Here is an 8677-nt window from a genome sequence, read left to right as displayed (position 1 = left end):
ATGTCCTTGACATGAATTCAAGTCTTGTAGTTGAAAAGATATACAATGTGACTCATGGTAGGAATATTTAGTTAGTGAAAGATATGGAAAAGATAAGTATAGAATGGTTTCTTAATTAATTGTGTTCTTTGATTTAGAATTGAATAATTATTCATCTGTTGTGGTTAGAATTATCAGGTTGAGATCCTTTATAAGATCTTGTAGTGATTCTTACTTAAGGTGTTGTTTGTGGTAAATCTCCTTCTATTTGATCTAGCCCATAGATCAAATCATCTCTACCCAAAACAGGGTTTTAGCAAAGATCACAGTGAAGTTTATAGCTCTTGACTTGATGATCTACTTCAATTCCAGCAAGTCAAGTGAAACTTGTTACTGTGGTAAGTTTTATTTGAAAGCGCGAAAATTCCCCGGATTTTCTATGCATGAATGCAATGCACACTTTGGTGTTCTCTCATTTTGTAGCCTCTAAACCTGGGATATTACAGCCTCTCCCCTTAAACTGAACTTCGTCCCGAAGTTCGAACGCTCTCATGTTTCGGAACTTGGAACTGTCTTGAACATATCACAATCTCCTCCAAACTCCATGGTGATCTCCTTAGATATAATTGGATATATCCCTTGTCCAGATCCTTCCTGGAGTCTTCTGATGTTTGGCACTGACACTTTCTTCAATTCTATGTTTTCTTCCAACACTCTAAGCTTATAGTCTTGCTATCCAAAGATCCTTGGATTAGTACATCTTTTTATGCTAATAGTCTTTACTATTGGTTGTAATAACAGCTTCCTATATGGTTACCCAAAGCTTGGATCTATCATCTGCGGTGATCCAAAGCTTAAATCTAAAAGATTTGTTCTGGATAAGGTATTGTTTTCCCTTACTACCATAACTATAGTAATGGTACTTGATATGGTATTTACAATAGGCATGGTTCTGGTGGTTTATTCGTATGAATGGATTAGACTCATTTAGTCCATCCAATCATGGCTTCTAGTTTATATTTCGAACATTTTTGGTTTCTTTAGGTTCCATGATAGGAATCTTTCTAATAGGCTTATGTTTTGGTATGGTCAAACTCCTTCGGTTTTAAGCCTTCTTAAGCTTTGATTGTCCTCCGACATCTTCTTCATCCAACTTCATTATCTCAGACTTACTTGAGCTCTTTTACTTCTGAGTAATTATCAATTACCCACTCAAGTTAGGGTCTGATCCTTACTTCTTCGGGATATGAACCTCGGCTTCTGGTCTGACATTCTCCTAAGAGTACTGTTATATGTATACTTCCCAACAACCTTATGAAAATAAGATTGAACTTCCTCCCAGTTCAGACCTTCTTTGTCATACTCCAGATCATATCTTAATACTTCTCCTCAATCTTCCTCTCCCCCTTGGAGTTTACTAATGATCTTCAAGCTCCTTTTTCTTCTGATCATTAAACTCCAAGGTTATAAGATTGGTCTTGATCTGGCTTATAGGTTGTACTTTCTAGAGTCTCATGAAGAATTCCTTATGGTGTATCCTGATACGTCTCCGACGTATCGATAATTTCTTATGTTCCATGCTACATTATTGATGATATCTACATGTTTTATACACATTATATGTCGTATTTATGCATTTTCCGGCACTAACCTATTAACAAGATGCCGAAGAGCCGATTCGTCGTTTTCGCTGTTTTTGGTTTCGAAATCCTAGTAAAGAAATATTCTCGGAATTGGACGAAATCAACGCCCAGGGTCCTATTTTGCCACGAAGCTTCCAGAAGACCGAAGGAGAGTCGAAGTGGGGCCACGAGGTGGCTAGACACCAGGGCGGCGCGGCCCAGGCCCTGGCCGCGCCGGCCTGTCGTCTGGGCCCCCCGTGACGCCCCTTTACCTGCCCTTCCGCCAACAAATAGCCTTCGTCGCGAAACCCCCAGTACCGAGAGCCACGATACGGAAAACCTTACTGAGACGCCGCCGCCGCCAATCCCATATCGGGGGATTCTGGAGATCACCTCCGGCACCCTGCCGGAGAGGGGATTCATCTCCCGGAGGACTCTTCACCGCCATGGTCGCCTCCGGAGTGATGAGTGAGTAGTTCACCCCTGGACTATGGGTCCATAGCAGTAGCTAGATGGTTGTCTTCTCCTCATTGTGCTTCATTGTTGGATCTTGTGAGCTGCCTAACATGATCAAGATCATCTATCCGTAATACTATATGTTGTGTTTGTCGGGATCCGATGGATAGAGAATACTATGTTATGTTAATTATCAAGTTATTACCTATGTGTTGTTTATGATCTTGCATGCTCTCCGTTATTAGTAGAGGCTCGGCCAAGTTTTTACTCTTAACTCCAAGAGGGAGTATTTATGCTCGATAGTGGGTTCATGCCTCCATTAAATGCGGGACGAGTGACGAAAAGTTCTAAGGTTGTGGATGTGCTGTTGCCACTAGGGATAAAACATTGATGCTATGTCTAAGGATGTAGTTATTGATTACATTACGCACCATACTAAATGCAATTGTCTGTTGTTTTGCAACTTAATACTGGAAGGGGTTCGGATGATAACCTGAAGGTGGACTTTTTAGGCATAGATGCATGTCTGGATAGCGGTCTATGTACTTTGTCGTAATGCCCAATTAAATCTCACTATATTTATCATATCATGTATGTGCATTGTTATGCCCTCTCTATTTGTCAATTGCCCGACCGTAATTTGTTCACCCAACATGCTTTTATCTTATGGGAGAGACACCTCTAGTGAACTGTGGACCCCGGTCCTATTCTTTACATCGCATACAATCTACTTGCAATACTTGTTTCTACTGTTTTCTGCAAACAATCATCTTCCACACAATACGGTTAATCCTTTGTTACAGCAAGCCGGTGAGATTGACAACCTCACTATTTCGTTGGGGCAAAGTACTTTGGTTGTGTTGTGCAGGTTCCACGTTGGCGCCGGAATCTCTGGTGTTGCGCCGCATTACATTCCGCCACCATCAACCTTCAACGTGCTTCTTGGCTCCTCCTGGTTCGATAAACCTTGGTTTCTTTCCGAGGGAAAACTTGCTACTGTACGCATCACACCTTCCTCTTGGGGTTCCCAACGGACGTGTGTCAACCGCACGCATCAAGACTCGTTTTCCGGCGCCGTTGCCGGGGAGATCAAGACACGCTGCAAGGGGAGTCTCCACAATCCAATCTCTTTACTTTGTTTTTGTCTTGCTTTATTTTATTTACTACTTTGTTTGCTGCATTATATCAAAACACAAAAAAATTAGTTGCTAGCTTTACTTTATTTACTGTCTTGCACTCTATATCAAAAACACAAAAAAATTAGTTTACTTGCATTTATTTTATCTAGTTTGCTTTATTTACTACTGCTAAAATGGCTACCCCTGAAAATACTAAGTTGTGTGACTTCACAAACACAAATAATAATGATTTCTTATGCACACCTATTGCTCCACCTGCTACTACAGCAGAATTCTTTGAAATTAAACCTGCTTTACTGAATCTTGTTATGCGAGAGCAATTTTCTGGTATTAGTTCCAATGATGCTGCTGCCCATCTCAATAACTTTGTTGAATTGTGTGAAATGCAAAAGTATAAAGATGTAGATGGTGACATTATAAAATTAAAATTGTTTCCTTTCTCATTAAGAGGAAGAGCTAAAGATTGGTTGCTATCTCTGCCTAAGAATAGTATTGATTCATGGACTAAATGCAAGGATGCTTTTATTGGTAGATATTATCCCCCTGCTAAAATTATATCTTTGAGAAGTAGCATAATGAATTTCAAGCAATTAGATAATGAACATGTTGCTCAAGCATGGGAGAGAATGAAATCTTTGGTAAAGAATTGCCCAACCCATGGACTGACTACTTGGATGATCATCCAAACCTTCTATGCAGGACTAAATTTTTCTTCGCGGAATTTATTGGATTCAGCTGCTGGAGGTACCTTTATGTCCATCACTTTGGGGGCGGCTACAAAGCTTCTTGATGATATGATGATAAATTACTCTGAATGGCACACGGAAAGAGCTCCACAAGGTAAGAAGATAAATTCTGTCGAAGAATCCTCTACCTTGAGTGATAAGATTGATGCTATTATGTCTATGCTTGTGAATGGTAGATCTAATGTTGATCCAAATAATGTTCCTTTAGCTTCATTGGTTGCCCAAGAAGAACATGTTGATGTAAACTTCATTAAAAATAATAATTTCAACAACAATGCTTATCGGAACAATTCTAGTAATAACTATAGGCCATATCCTTATAATAATGGTAACGGTTATGCTAATTCTTATGGGAATTCTTACAAAAATAATAGGAACACACCCCCTGGACTTGAAGCTATGCTTAAAGAATTTATTAGTACACAAACTGTTGTGGGTATACTTTATGGGTATATCAACGGCATGCCCTAGATCCGGCAAGCCCGGGTGGCCCATAGATGGTGGTGAGGCATGTGGCCCATCGGGCGGCCCAGTTGCTGTAGATCCTGAAGGATGAAGTCCAGCCCAGGAACAGGAAGCCGGATCTCTACCGTCCTACGAAGGAGGCCGGATCCGTGACGGCCCATGAAGTATCCGGATCCAGCACGTACTTGGAGGAAGGCGGATCCTTGACGTACACGGCAAGACATTGTACCGTAGTTAGGCAAATTGTATTCCGGCTAGGACTCTCCATAAACCCTAGATCCGTGCGCCTTTATAAGCCGGATCCTGGGAGCCCTAGAGGGACAACCACAACTCATTGTAACAACGCGAAAGCGCCCAGATAATTCCAGACAAGCAGCAGTAGGCCCTGTCATCGTGCAGGTGTTCCGAAGCTGGGTAACTCGCGTACCACCGTCCCGTGTGCACTCCGCCCTATGGCCCCTACTTCTTCTCCCACTCGTGAGGATCCCTCCTCCGAGGTACCGTCGATTAGGCAACGACAGTTGGCGCCCACCGTGGGGACTGCGGCGTCTGGAGGCCGGAACCGGGAGGGTTCCGCCATGGGAAGCTACGACGACACCATCGCTGTGGGGCGTGTCCTTTACGCCGGAAATCTGCCGATCGTCCCTCCGGATGAGTGTTGGATTCCGGCTAAAACCGACCCCGTCAAGCTCTCCATCGTCCCAGTTGGCGGCATACACATCTTCATCGGGGAAACCGTCGATTCCGACGGAAACCCACCGGTAAGTAGCGCTGACGCGACCGCCGCTGAGCAGGACGCAGTCGCGAAGATCCGATCTGAGACGCAGGAACTTCCTAGCGAAGATTCCGCCTTAGATCTGAAAAAATCAAAACCCACCCAATCCGCCCATGAGCAGGAAATAACGGTGGAAGACCAATGCAGATCCGCCTGGGTCTCCCAGGTGTTAGAGAAGCAAAGGTGTCACTTCGTACACTTCTTGGCCCATACCGCCGGAACCGCCCCTCAAGAAGCCGGAGCTGGTCCCGAACAGGTCGTGCCCCCGGAAAACAACGCTGCTCCGGATCAGCAAGAGGCTGTCGGAGAAAGCGGAACTCCGGCTGAAGAGTCAATTTTGGGAAATCTAAGCCCAATTTCCGGAGACACCCAATCCATGGACACTGAAGAGTTCGATCGCAAGGTGAAGGAATATGGATACGGTGAACAGCCTGAAGTCGATTCCGCCCAGCCAAAGCAGGTACTTGCAACTGTAGCGGCGCTGGGAGAAAACGGATCAGAAGAGGCAGGCACCCAATCCGACCCCCAGCCATCCCACCACGGATCTCCGATGTCGCGGGAGCGGCCCCGTAGGGATTCTTCCTCGGAGAGCCTCCTGTCGCTCGAAGAGATGGTCGCACAAGCGAGCATGGATGCGGTTTATCGCTCGGATATTCTTAACAAACCCATCACTCCCGAAGACATAGAAGCTTTAGAAGCTAAGAGAGTGGAGCTGCTGGCAACAGCCAAGAAGTTTAAGGACACCGCAGCCGCCATGCTGGAGGAAAGGAAGCACGCCGCAGTTTTTGTGGAAGACTTCATCCAGCGTGAGCAGGAGGTGGACGAAGGATTGGCAAAAGTCAAGGAACTCCGAAAGCATTGGGAGGACAAGATCGTTGAAGCTCACCAGGAGGTCGAAAAAGTCCGGCGTGAGATGATAGCTCCCCGCAAGATCACTTTCGCAACTCCAACGGAGCAGCAGCCGTTCGCAACCCCAAAGGACAATATGACGAAAGCTGCAGAGATCCTGAAGAAAAGTAACGAGGAGATTGACATCGACTACGTACGCACGCTCGTCGCTTCAGCGGTTAAACAGCAGAGCAAGGCAGACACTTCGCGCAAGTTGGAATCTAATCCGGAGCATTGCGTCTCCACTGCGCAGAAGGACGCCCGCGACAATCGCCATCGAGATGACGAATCGCGAACCGGATCCTCGGAACGCAGAAGGAAAACCAGGGAACACCCAAATCCGATCCCCGTACCATCAAAGACGCCACCGTCAGATCCGAGAAAGGGAAAGGATGCAATGTACTCTGGACGAGACAAGTACCGCAACGCCTCTCCTCCGCCTAATGGTTACACGCGTCCCCCTCGCCGCCGTAGTCCAGCCGGAAACACCAGGCCTCAGGGGCATGGTGGAATTGTTATCCGCGACAACGTGCTGCCCTCAAGAAACAGGAGCAGGGAGCGCACGCCGGAACCTCGCCGGAATCAGAACAACGATCGTGAGCCCGAGCCTAGGAGGAGCCGGAATGAGGAGCGCGACCCGGAGCCCCGCCGGAACCGGAACAACCAGGGCAGCCAGCGTCACGGCGAAGGCAGCCACAGGAGCCAGCACCGGGAGGGCCGGGGAGAATCTGAAGGCGGAAGCAAGAGGTCGGATCGGCCCCCTCGCAGGTCTCCCTCACCACCACCTAGCGGTGGCGGCGGAGGTGGAGGCGGAGGCGGTGGTCGGAGATCTCGCTCTCGCTCAAAGTCCCCCGTCACGGCTCGCGCGACGCGCGGGAACGCCTCAACGAATACAGAACCGACTACATCGGACCGAAGTGCTTTGGCAGGATGATTCGAGAGGAACCAAAGCCAAGGAGCTCCCTCAAGCTACCCGGAAACTTGAAGCATTATGATGGCACCGAAAGGCCGGATACCTGGATTGAGGATTACTATAACGCAGTAACCTTCGCCGGAGGAACCCCTAATATCGCTCGCCGCATGCTCCAGCTTGTACCTTGTAGGTCCAGCCCGGATCTGGCTCAGTGACCTCGAGAAAAACTCCATCTTTTGCTGGTTTGACCTGAAGACCGCTTTCGAGAAACACTTCAGGGGCACCTACAAAAGACCTGCCACGGCAAGCGACCTACAAGCTTGTATCCAGAAGAAGGGAGAATCCTCACGAAACTTCCTCACACGATGGTTGGCATGCAGGAACGAGTGCGAAAACGTCGACCACACCACTGCCATGTACGCCTTTATTGGTGGTCTGCAGAGAGGAGGATTGCTGAGGCATAAGCTCACATGTTTGGCTAACGCCAATAAACTGACTTTGGATGAGATGATCTCCATTGCCAGTGACCACACTGCCGCCGATGACGATGCAGGCGGTGATATCGCAGCTACAGCAATCCCCCTGCACCAACAAAAGAAGAACCGTGATAACGGCAACAACAGCGGCCATAAACGCAAAAACCCTGATGACCAGAAGAGTGGCGGATCCGACATGGTCGCCATGGCGTTCCAACGCGGAGGTTCAGGAGGCGGAAGAGGACGCGGCCGTGGAGGCGGAGCCGGCAGGGGTCAGCAGCATGGCACTGAAGTCACAGCTGGCGGATCCCGCGCTCCGCAAACCTACGAGGAGTATAGAGACATGCCCTGCCTGGCCCACTTGGATCCGGCTACAGGGAAGTCCACTCACACCAACCGCAACTGCAAGTGGGTCAACGACCTAAAGAACAACCCGGAAGCAGGATACAAGCGGGCCCGGAAGCACCGCCCACGCGGCAAAGGAGGCAAGGGCAAGAACAAGAACAAGGAGGAGGACAGTTCCGAGGAGATGGACGAGGATGATAACTCGCCGGATCCCAAAGCCGGATCCGCAGGTAAATCCAACCCCTTCGAGAAAAAGAGCGTGGGGGCTTACCACACCTTCCTCGGAACCCCAACAGTCCGCGCTACAAAATCAGCTACCCGGATCCTGAACGCCACAGTTCCGGCTGTGCCGCAGTATGTCAGGTGGTCGGAAGTTCCATGCACATTTGACAGGGAGGATCATCCCGCCATTGTGCCAAAAGAATACTACGCCTTGGTTGTAAGCCCCCGCATAGACGGGTATGACTTCTCCAAGTGCCTCATGGATGGCGGAGCCAGCTTGAACATCATGTACCTGGAGACTCTGGAGCGGATGAACCTCACCAAGGAACAGCTCAAACACAGCAACACCGAGTTTCACGGCGTGGTTCCGGGTAAGAAGGCGAATTCCCTCGGCAGCATCACACTTCCCGTGGCTTTCGGCGATGTTCACAATTTCCGCGAAGAAAGATCACGTTTGAAGTTGTGCCCTTCAAGAGCTCCTACCATGTCATCTTCGGCAGGCCCACCTACCACAAGTTCCATGCAAGAGCGTGCTATATCTACAACAAGCTCAAGATTCCGGGTCCTAATGGCATGATCACCATAACCGGAGACTACAAAAAGGCTCACGAGTGCGAGTTGGGCGAAGCCGCCTTCGCAGAGTCTGTCATA

Source organism: Lolium rigidum, chromosome 1 (assembly GCF_022539505.1).
Source record: "Lolium rigidum isolate FL_2022 chromosome 1, APGP_CSIRO_Lrig_0.1, whole genome shotgun sequence".
NCBI classification, from domain to species: domain Eukaryota; kingdom Viridiplantae; phylum Streptophyta; class Magnoliopsida; order Poales; family Poaceae; genus Lolium; species Lolium rigidum.
This window is presented reverse-complemented; position numbering follows the sequence as displayed.